Source organism: Belonocnema kinseyi, chromosome 5 (genome assembly GCF_010883055.1).
Source record: "Belonocnema kinseyi isolate 2016_QV_RU_SX_M_011 chromosome 5, B_treatae_v1, whole genome shotgun sequence".
Classification (NCBI taxonomy): Eukaryota; Metazoa; Arthropoda; class Insecta; order Hymenoptera; family Cynipidae; genus Belonocnema; species Belonocnema kinseyi.
This window is the reverse complement of record NC_046661.1, coordinates 59,839,958-59,852,111: the sequence shown is the minus strand read 5'-3', so window position 1 is coordinate 59,852,111 and position 12,154 is coordinate 59,839,958. Positions and strand designations below refer to the sequence as shown.

The window sequence follows — 12,154 nt, the reverse complement described above, 5'->3', positions numbered from 1 at the left end:
GAAAAGTAAAAAGCAATAATAATAGAGAATTATAAATTTCTATAATTATAAGTTTTCCTTAAGTGACCTGTCAAATGATAATTTGACAGGTCACTTAAAAAACCTTTTTCCTCTACTATTTCTACTATAACTTCAAAATATCATCACAGATAATAAAGATAAAGAAATAATTATAAACCAATTAAAAAAAAAATTCTAAAATTTGACCGCAATCGATCTCAGGTGATCATTCATGGAGTGACCCTGCTTTAAAAGAAAGTTGCGGAAATGACACGAAATTGAACAAAAGAATATATATGTTGTTTGTAGTTAAAATTATTTCATTCAGCATAGTAGAATAGGCAGATGCTTAAAGTACCATATTTCGAATCATTAATAACAAACTAAATTTCAAACTTGCCTGTTTTCCTTGCATCGACCGCGATCCACGAAGTCACGAACTCATATAATACAATCAAACTGGAAACGGGTAACGTCAAACTGGACGGTAAAACGCAATGCATCAAATTTGGAACTGAAAATTAATGAATCGGAGCGAAAAGAACAAAAAATTTGAAAAATCATTAAATTTTTCACTAAATATTGTTAAAAAAACACTAAATTGTGTTATTGCACAATGCCTGACAAGAAAACACAGCGGGCCCTTGAAATACACAAAATATGTATTAAAATCACTAAAATGGCCACCCTGATCGTAAACCCAGGATCGAGCCTAGGATGTAGATTATCTGCCACGGGAATGAAGCTAGCATAGGAACTTCCGGTAATAGACAGCAGACGACGAGCCAGGCAACTCTAGGGTCTATTCTAGGGATTTTAAGTGTATTAAGTTTAAGGGTTTAGTGAATGTGAAACCGGTCAGGATGCTTGTACTGTCAAGGCAAACTGACGTTTCTTTAAAAACAAACACAAGCCAGCGTGTTTGTAAAAACGAAAAATACTTCAACACAATATTTGCTGAGCCTGAAGACTATGTAGCTTTCTAGCTTCACTTTTTAAACTTTACAAATTTATGAAAAGCTGTTTAATAAACTATTGACACTAAATTTTCTACTTTCAAAATTTTAGCAAATTCTACAAACTACTTTTGAACAACACTGATGGATAAAATACTCATATTTTGGCCTTGATACAGTTGATGTTGTGCTGCAAATTTAAAATCAAAGATGTCAAAAATACCTCCCAGAATTTCGATAGTCTGAACAGGTGAGGTAATCTCTTTACAAGTGATTTTAACACATCTATATTTTCTTAGAGGACGAAATCGAGTTAAGCGCCTAGCTGGGGCAGCTAAAGATTTTTCTTCATAAATAATAAAGAAAAATATTTCTTAAAAGACCTACAAATATTTTTGGATCAAATTTATTCAATAGTCATAACTAAGTTTACAATTATTATTCATTCACAAAAATTCGGAAATATTTAAATGAATGGAATGCAAACTTTTAAAAAGTGTAAAAATGTAAAATCTAAGAAACTTTGTACCCTTCACATTTACCCTTATTCTTAGCACTTTAGGCAGAAATTAAAATATTGGTTTTTTGATAAAAACATTTTTTCTTGTTGAAATTATAAAATTAAATGAATTCAATTAATTTAATTAATTTAATTAGTTTAATTAATTTAATTAGTTTAATTAATTAAATTAATTAATTAGTTTAATGAATTTAATTAATTTAATTAATTAAACTAAATAAAATTTATTATGCTAATTATTAAATTTATAAAAAATGTAGTGCACATTGTCAGCAATATGCCTTTTTAAGAAAATAAATTTTCCATATTTTGAGAAAAATATACGCCATTTTGTCCTTTTCTAAAAACAAATCAATTTCTTTGGATTATTCAATAGATCAGGGACTTCCCCATCATTTTTAAAAATAATGATTAACTTCAATAGCTCAAAATTCCCGAGACAAATTTTTTCGGCTAAACTATTAAATATGTATGCCTTTGTTTTCATTGTAGATTAATATATTTAAAGTCGAATTTTTTTTAGTTTATGACCTGGATCTATCTGCATAATTTGGAATTGAATTAGTCAAAAATTAGTCAAATACAAATAATATAAAATTCCTTTAAACCTAAAAGCTTTGTGTAAATTAATGAACATACACATTATAGGGCGGAATGATAATGATGAAATTAGTCCAATCGAGCGGTACGAAAAATTTTTGTGGGTTTGCATCCACAAAAAGTAAAAAAAAAATTAATCGGTTAATATCTTCTGTTCTCTTTTTTGATTCGAAAATTAAAATTTTTGAAAATTCCAAAAAAATTTCCCTATTGTTTTGAAAATTATGGCAAATTTTATTGGTGAACAGTTTTTGCTTGTTAATAATAATAAAACATTATAAATTGAAAAAAAATTTTTTGCTCAATTGAGAATTTTTTAAAAATGGCCAAAAAACATGTTTTTTTGATTGAGTCCTGTGCACACATTTTTGAAAATGTTGAATATGTCGAACCTGAAATTTCTTCAGTTTCAATGAAGCAAACATACTGTAATTTAGTTTTTTTTAGAAAAAAAAATTTTTAGTGATGTTTGCAGCCGTCGAAAATGGTCAATTTTATGTTTTTCTTAGCGATTTTAACAACTTGCTTAGACCAAGCTGCCAGGCGCAAAAAATGATGGTACTATTATGGCAAAACAATATTTTCGTAGGAGCAAGCTGATGAAATCATTTTATAGGTAACCCCCTCCCCCTCCCCCTGTGAGGGAGTTGTTAATGCATAGGGGAAATTTGTCAATAGCATCCCGGTTTTTCAAGAAATAGCTAGTGAAGAGTTCAGGTAAGAATTTTTTAGATTTATTGGGGGGAGGGCAGGTTTGTTATGCCAATGTATGCAATAACCATTGATTGCATGATGCTCATTACATAAAGACGAGGCGATTAAAAAAAGATAGAAGAATATCAGTTATTACGTTCAATTTCTGTTGAGAGTTTTGGTAATTTTGCATATGATTACATAACATTATTAATATTATTATGCATTAATTATTTGATATATATAATTTAAAATTAATTATTAATTATTAATTATTAATAAAATTGATTAATTAAGTAATATAATTTTAAAAATTATATAATTAATTAATTACCTTATTAACTGTTTTTCCTTATCTTTTTTTTATTCTTTCGAAAATTATAGCATGAAATTTATGCAGGTAACTAAAGTGTAATTGAGACATGTTTTGCCTAATTTTAGTGATTGGAAGAGGTGATCATTATTGACGGGTGATTTATTGTGGTCTTTATCGAAAGAAAGAAGCAAATACAAGGAAAAGATAGAAGTATGGTCCGTACACATGATGGATATACATTTATTCTCTCTTCTCAGATTCATTATTAAGGCCCAAAAAAATGTTTAAAGAAAACGCATTTTCTGATTTAAATGCAATTATTTGTCATTGTTTGGAGTGGAACATTTTTTTAAAAACATTATGTAATTATATAAATAATTATTTATTATTATTTTTTTTAATTTGTTGATGTTGTTTTCTGTTTGTTGTTGACGTTGTTGTTTTCTTGATGTAAACCATCCATACTTATTTGACGGATATTTAAAGAAAAAACAACAATAATTAATTGTATAAAAAATAACATTAAGAATTTAGCAGAATTTAGTACTCCTCGAAATCATTGAATATTATGTTTAACTCAGAAAATACGATTTCAAAAGTATTTTTCAAAAAGTAATTATTTAAACAGATTATATTTGCTTAAACAATTAAAAGGTGGTTCATCTATTCTTTGTATGCGTACTATACAGTCATCTAATACACTGTATAGTTATTGTAAACAAACTGATTGAGCAAATGAAGAATGTTTAAATAAAAGAAATTTATTAAACATTAAAAGAAATGTATAAAAGTTATGCAATTATTCAACAAAACGTAGCATACGATACCAATTTATAAAAAGTGGACATCTCTAGGTCCATGTTCAGAAATTTGGAAAATAGACAATAAATAATTGTTTAAATGATGATATAATGTTTTTAGAAAAATTTACTACTCCTAGCAATGAAAAACAATTACATTTCAATCAGAAAATACGATTATTTGTTGCATTTTTTGGGATTTAATAATTGTTTGAATAATTTATAATTCTGTAAACAATTGAAAATTGTTAAAAAAGTAATGGGAAATATTCGAATTGTCCACTAGTAATTATTTGTATCAAAAAGACGATAAATCGATTGGAAATATTTTTATAATTTTTGTATAATTGTAACATAGTAGAAACTGTACGCAATGTGCCAATATTATAATTGAAGCCTCGGCTGAAATAACGTTGTATCAACACATATTTTGTTTCCATAGACTTTTATGTATATGAGTCTTTATTTTAACTGTTTCTCTATTCCGCGAAAGCGCTGAGATCGAAAATTTAAAAATTGATTTCGGAATGATATGTCAAAATAGTCGAGGTTATTTATTTTCATTTATTTTGCATCTATCACAAAATCTAATGTAGAATTTTTGAAGGATAAGAATATAAAATTACATTCGATTAAGAGTTTCGACCAAAAATTTGAAAATTAAATTCGACGAATTTCAATTAGTAAACATAAAAATAATTAGGTTAGATCAATCACAAATTCGGTACTACACATATCGTAAAAAATACAAATATAATTTCTCGTCTTTTGATTAAAAGAAAGGACAGAAAACAATTATTCGCGTAATTGTAATTTAAAGTTTTATTTTAAGTTTATTATAAAAATAGTTTAAGAATTATTTTTTAGTACAATTCCTGATAATTATTTATCACTCATTTATTTGTTTGATTATTTTTGAATATTATATTTGATATCACCGGTTCTTGACGTTTTACTCCAGCCTTTCTACCCTTTTTATTCTTTCCTGCGTGCAATTTTAATAAATTTAATTTTCTTTTTTTTTACCTTTGTTAAAAAAAAACTTCAATGTTAGAATCAAAAAGGTACATTTTCGAAGTGTATAACCTCGACTATTTTGACATTTATTTCCCCATTCAATTTTCGAATTTTCTATCGCCGCGCTTCCGCAGAATAGAGAAACAGCTAAAAGAAAAACTGATATACATAGAACTCTATTGATACAAAATATGTGTTGATACAACGTTAGTTCAGCCGAGGCTTCAATTCTATGGCAAGGTCCCCACCTCGAAAAAATAGTCCCCTCAGCTTCCTGTGAATAATATTTTAATTTTTCGAATGAAAAGCAATGAAATCGAACCACAAAATATGAATCTTAAAGCAAAAAATTGAATCAATTCTGAACAAGAGCACATTCATTGTGACGCAAGCAGTTGTATTTGAAACAAATAAAGATTCAAAAAAAAAAGATACAAAAATTATGATTGTCTATGATTGCAGAGTTTTCAATTGAAAATTGTCACTATGAAATTAAAATAAAAAAATGAAACTGAAGCTGGCTGACCCGATCATTGTAAAGGATCGGTTTGAAAATCTCGGATGGTCGATCTGATGTTCTCAGACATTCGACTTGGTCGTATTTGATGGTCGATTCGATGAACTTAGGCACTTGACGTAGTCATTTCGGATGGGCGATTCGATCATTTTAAAAGGTCGAGTTAATTATTTCAAAGTGTCAATATAGATATGTATTAGGAAGGAAAATTCGGTTATCGCAAAGAATCGATTTGAAAATCTAAGATGATGAAAAGGACTATTTATGATAGTCAAATATATATATATTTAAATTACTTTAAAAAAACTTTTGATTGTTTATATCTGAACTGGCATGAGGTTCTACTATGTAAATAGTGGAAAGTCCTTTATCAATGGATTTGAAGTATGCATTCCGATAATAAATGTTAATCAAAATATTACTAATGCGTATAAAAATCCTTAAAAATGTAATTGATAAAAAAATATTAATGAATTCAATTCTAACGCCTTTTCTACGAATTAGTAGTTTTTTCACTGATGATTACTATAGATTAAAATCTATTCATCAATTGATAACAGTCATCGCACTATGCAATTAGTATAACTTCATACGAATTCCGATACTGAGTATAAAATATTCTCCATAGTATACAAAAATATTACATAAATTATAAATTATTAAAGTATTAAATATAATTGTAATAAAACAAATTATAAATTGATTACACAGTGCCACAAGATAAAATTGAGGTGGAGCATCATTCAGCCTAGTTGACCTTTATATTTTTGGGGTTGCTGATCACGATCGCGGTGTCCACGTGACCCCATCACGCCTAGATCAAGGTCAAATGAAGGTCAAACACCTTAATTAAATTGACGTAATTTTTTTGACCTCGGATTCTGAAAGAACGGAAAATTTTATGTCCGAATACGTCTTGACCTGTTTGTCGAACCGGCCTCAGAAGTTCGTTTGGAGGTCATCTAGAGGTCAAATCCGTCTTTTAATCTCTCGACTGATTTCGTAGCTAGAAACGGGTCACGAACTAGTGAATCTTTATGTTTTTGGGGTCGCTGATCACGATCCCGGAGGATGTGATTTCGTGAAATGATCGGTTCAGAGTCTAAAATGGGAAATTGAATGAGATAATGTTTAATTTCAAGCTTGAGTGTTTACATTCAACCGAATTTAAATTTCAGACCATGGGCATATCATTTTACGAAGTCACATTCAACTGCTGAGCATTTTCACCGTAAGGGATGACCTTAGATTTGACCAACACGGTCATTCTCCAAGTCGAACAGAGGCCAAGATTTATTACTTACATAATATGCTATAAGAAGGGACATCGTAAATCGACCATTTTTGTACCTGCTCCCAAGGCACCTCCACGTGGTGACGGTGGGCAACGGGTAACCGGCGAAGTCCCTGGGCGAAGGCGTTCAAGCCGTCATGGCAGGCACAAGAAAAAGTAGCCGTACGATATAGGAACTCGGAAACGCAGTATCGGCGATTGGTCATGGTGAGCAAGCGGGCCCGCAATCGTCGTCATCATGGGACCGCAGCTCTAATTTGATGGAACACTTGGCCCCTTTAGAGACTAATGCTGCAAGTTCATCAACAACCCCATGTTATTATCGATTAAAGAACTTTTGCGTTGTTTGTGGGAAATATGTCATCACGAATCAGGGGAGGCAATTTACAGATACATTGGAAGCACATTATAAAAAATGTTTCGATATAGATACCAGTGGAATAGACAATTTTTGAACTCCAAAAACATTGTTTGTCACTTGCTCCCTGCGAATCACGGAAAAGAAGAAACAGATATTTGTTTCTCCTACGATCTGGCGAGAGCCAAAAGATCATGAGATTGACTGCTATTTCTGCTTGACCAATACATCTGGGTACAATAGAAAGAATAATTCTACAATATTATATGCATCTGTTCAATCTATGACTCATGCTGTTTTAATCAGCATTGAACAGGTTGAAAGTGAACATCAGATTTTACTGACGAAGTCTCTTTTGAAACAGAAACTAATGACACAGATAGAAGAATGTCATTTGAAGAATTTCGACGATCAGCCAAATGACGAGCTACATGAATCGCAAAAAGCAGAAGATAATCAGCCCGGAAATTCTCATGGTTTTACTCAAGAGGAGCTAAGTGACTTGATTCAAGACGCAGGGCTTTCGAAAGAAATTGCCGAACTCGTAGCTTCAAGATTAGAAGAGAAGAATTTTGAAGCTCCAGGTACTCGAGTGAGTTTTTATCGTGATCAAGATCGCCCATTCCGGAAATTCTTCTGTAAAGCAAAGGGTTTGGTTTATTGCAATGATGTTGAAGAACTGATAAATAAATATAAAACTGTTCAATATGTAGATAGTGACTGGCGACTATTTATTGATTCATCAGTGTGGAGTTTGAAAGCTGTCTTATTTTGCAATGGAAACATATATGCCCCTATACCAGATGGTCATTCAGTGATCTTGAAAGAGGAATACAATAACCTCCATTTTTTCCTCGAAAAATTGAAGTGTGATAGTCACAAGTGGCAATTAGTTGGAGATTTAAAAATAACCAGTATTTTATTAGGTCTACAAGGCGGAAACACAAAGTATCCATTTTTCATTTATGAGTGTCCAGGATCTATGAACATACTACAAGAGAGTCTCATTCCTAGTCATAAAATCATCCTTCCACCATTACATATCAAACTCGGTTTATTTAAACAGCTTATCAAAGCAATAAGGATAACGGAGAGCGATGCTTCCATGTATATATTTGGGAAATTTCCCAATATTTCTGAAATGAAAGTCAATGAAGATGTTTTCGATAGCTCCCAAATAAGGGAACTGATGAATGATGATGAATTCGAAATGAGAATGACAACTAATGAGAGAGAAGCTTGGAGTGTTTTCAAAGAAATTTTTAAAAAATTCTTGGAAAATAACAAAGACTCTGATTACAATATTGCCGACAGTCTGTTGGAAAACTACCGAAAGATGGGATGTTTAATGAATTTAAAGATCCATTTCCATTCAAATGTACACAAAAGAAAATCCATCCGTAGATCTTTTAAGAACAAAAGAACACGTCGCACATAAATTTTCATTTGCATTGCGTGTACAAATCTACTATGCGATTCCATTAAAAGAATCCATTCTTCCAACCTTGATAATCTCTTTATATAACATCTGAACTCAAATTTTGAATTAGAATTGTTTCAACACCCGCAATTTTTTCCACGTAAGTAAGCCCACGTAAGTTAACACAGATCTACTTGCAGACACTTACAGCACATACGTATACACATAGGCATAGATAGGCATACACCTACATAAACGCCCAGATACACACGAGTCTGAACACAGTACCCTCATACGCGAATAGACACACACAGGCAGAATCAGGGGTGTCATAAAAATTATATCGTCCAAATAATGGAGTTTGACCTTCATTTGACCTTGATCTAGACTTGATGGGGTCATATAGACACTTGGATCGTGATCAGCGACCCCAAAAACGTGTAGGTCCACTGGTTCGAGACCCGTTCCTAGCTAAGACATCAGTTGAGAGATTGATAGAAGGATTTTACTTCTAGGTGATCTCCAAACGACCTTCAGAGATCGGTTCGACAAACCGATCAAGACGTATTCGGACGTAAAATTTTCCGCTCTTTCAGAATCCGGGGGAAAAAATTGCATCAAACGAATTAAGGTGCTTGACCTTCATTTGACCTTGATATAGACGCGATGGGGTCATATGGATACCGGGATCGTAATCAGTGACCCCAAAAACATAAAGGTCAACTAGGCTAAAAGATTCTCCACCTCAATTTCATCTTGTGGCCCTGTGTGATGAAAGGGTAAAAACTCTATAAATGTTTTAGATATAAATGAAAGTTTTTTTTTATTAAATAGAACTCATTATATAGAAGTTATACGATATTACTGATACGATATAATCAACCTTAATCTAAAAAGTAATATTAATGCAGAATTAACTTAAATACTGCAACTACAATCGTGAAATTTAAAAAACTCTCTTGCCAGCTGCTCTTCTGCTTTTTAAGCTGTCCCATAAATATTCCCTAGAAAAAAAGTAAATAATAAATAAGCATCATAATCATTGAATTTTTTTTTATTTAAATAAAATTGAATTTTTTTAAGGTATAAAGTCAAATGTTTTGAAAAGAGTGAATTTTTACGACAAAAAAGATCAATCATCAACAAAAAAGATAATTTTCAATAAAAAATTATCAATTTTACACAAGATCCTCCACAAAAAAGTTGAACTATCAACAAAGAAGAAGAATTTTCCATCCCAAAAGACAAATTTTCTACAAAGTAGTTGAACTTTGAACCAAAAAGTTCAACTTTTAACAAAGGAGATTCACAGTGAGAAACAAAATATAATCTTTGCAGCGATTTCAGAGTAAACTTTACTTGTTACAACTCTATTGAAACTTTTTTTGTCTCGATGACAAAAAATTCAACTTTATCTACTTGAAAATTACCCGCAACAGAAATTCACTTCTCTTCTTTCTTTTTTCAGTTTTATTTACCCAATAAGACTAATTTTTAACAAAATTCATGAGCTTTCTACATAACAGTACAATTTTTAACTTATACAGTATACAGGATACAGTTTCAATTGAAAATGGTATATACCCAGTGGGCCATTTGGCTTAAAGTCATCCTAAAGACGTCTTTTTATGGACGTCTTTAGGCTTTTACAAAAAGACTTTATGAGGTCGTAATAAAGATGCTCTAATGCAGTCACATAAAGTATATCTTAAAGAGGTTATCAGTACGGCTTGAGGACGTCTTTAAAAGCTCCTATGTCTGGCATTTCGTCGTCTTAAGGATGTCTTGAAAGGATATTCAGGGGCCAATGTCGTAAGGATGTCCCTAGGACATCTTTGAAGCGTCTTGTATAAGATTATCATTATTCGAAATCAACCCGAATTCAAAGTGTTTCTATATTTTTCTCTCAGAAGACTTAAATGCTTAAATGCTCTGAAATATTACAAAAAACTGATTGAGATTTAATTTTTAAGATATATTTTTTAAAGTTCAACTTAGAAATATTTTGGCTATAAGATTTCTCTAATTTTTTTTGTCAAAATGTGAACGAAACCAAAAACATCCTCTAGGCTAAGCCCGTAACTGTTCTAAAAGTGGAAAAACTGTTTTATCATAAATTTTTAAATCACATGTCGATATCATAAAGTCATCATAAAGACACCATGAAGACATCCTATGTGATTTCCGTTCAAAGTTTAACTACAATGCGCACAGGAGTTCCACTAGGTCGCGTGTGAAATATGAAATATCACAACCTAAAATCGGTAAAGTGGTCTTTTTTAGGACAATGATGAGTTTCTTACTAGGATTACCTGAAAAACTATAATATACAGGATACATGACGATTTGAATCAGGAAATTTTGCTAAATTAAAAGCATCAAATTTCTTTCATGATGTACTTTTGAGGACTGCGCGCGCACGCCGGCGAATTTCAGTTTGCGCATCTCATCCTAGTCGCACAACGACTTTTCGTCAGTGTTGCTCCGAGCAACTTGCTCGTTGTTGCCAGGCCGCACAGTCGCCATCACTGTTTTTGTCAAATGTTTACGTTTTAAGAACCCCTGAGTTTTGTTAGCACGATAACTTTCGAAAGAACTGACTGATTGAATTTCCTTTGGCATATTCTTTTACTATCTTGAAATGAAGCTCAAATTCGTTAGACATCCATTTTGGATACAAATAAGGAGTACAAAGGAGTACAACAAAGTAAGGTGACTTTGCAATTTTCGCGGGCTACGTACATTCAAGTTTTAAATCTTTTGTTTTGTTGTATTGGTACACTCGTCATGATCATATGTTCGCAGTTTTGACTATATAGCTCGTGTTGTTTTCCTGGCAGAGGCGTAAAAAAGGTTAGCAGGGTTTGGTGTGCTCGGCGATTTTCTTCTTTTGAAAAAAAATGGAGCAAAGAGTTTGCATTAAATTTTGTGTGAAAAATGGAATCCAGTACTCTAAAACTCTTGAAATGTTGACAGTTGCATAAGGTGAGTCTACTCTGAGTAAGAAAAATGTGTATAAGTGGTATAAGCTGTTCCAAGAAGGCCGAGAGGATGTCGAAGACGAACCTCGCCCTGGACGTACCAGCACGTCAACAACAGATAAAAACATTCAAGCAGTAGAAGACGTGGTGTTAGAAAATCGCCGAATTATCATCAGAGAAGTTGCTGAAGATGTTGGCATATCGGTTGGCTCATGCCATGCTATCTTTTCGGACGTTTTGGGCATGAGACGTGTGTCTGCGAAATTTGTTCCAAAACTGCTTAATTTTGATCAAAAGATCCATCGCTTGACCATCGCTCAGGAGATGTTGACTGAAGTCAATAATGATATTCACCGGATTTGGCCCCCAATGACTTTTTTCTTTTCCCAAAACTGAAGAGACCCATGAAAGGACATCGATTTTCAACAATTGAGAAGATAAAAACTGCATCGCTGAAAGAACTCAAGGCTATACCACAAAATGATTATCAGAAGTGCTTCTATTATTGGAAAAAGCGTTGGCAGAAGTGTATTATATCGGAGGGGGATTACCTAGAAGGGAACAACATAAATATCGAGGAATAAATGAATATTTGTTGAGAAAACCATAAAGTCACCTTATTTTTTGAACACACCTCGTATTTTGAAATTTTTTAAGACCACTTTTTTTCAAAATTCAATCA

The 12,154-nt window shown here is 31.9% G+C and overlaps 1 protein-coding gene across 1 annotated transcript in view; it reads left to right on the top strand.

Annotated features, from left to right (window-relative positions):
* Positions 1 to 1,127: 1,127 nt before the first annotated feature.
* The window catches only part of LOC117173023 (intraflagellar transport protein 74 homolog), a 99,475-nt gene continuing 88,448 nt past the window's right edge, over positions 1,128 to 12,154 (top strand). Inside the window, exon 1 of the mRNA XM_033361375.1 lies at positions 1,128 to 1,206. The gene's annotated coding sequence lies outside the window, so the exon portion shown is untranslated. The remainder of the gene's footprint in view (positions 1,207 to 12,154) is intronic.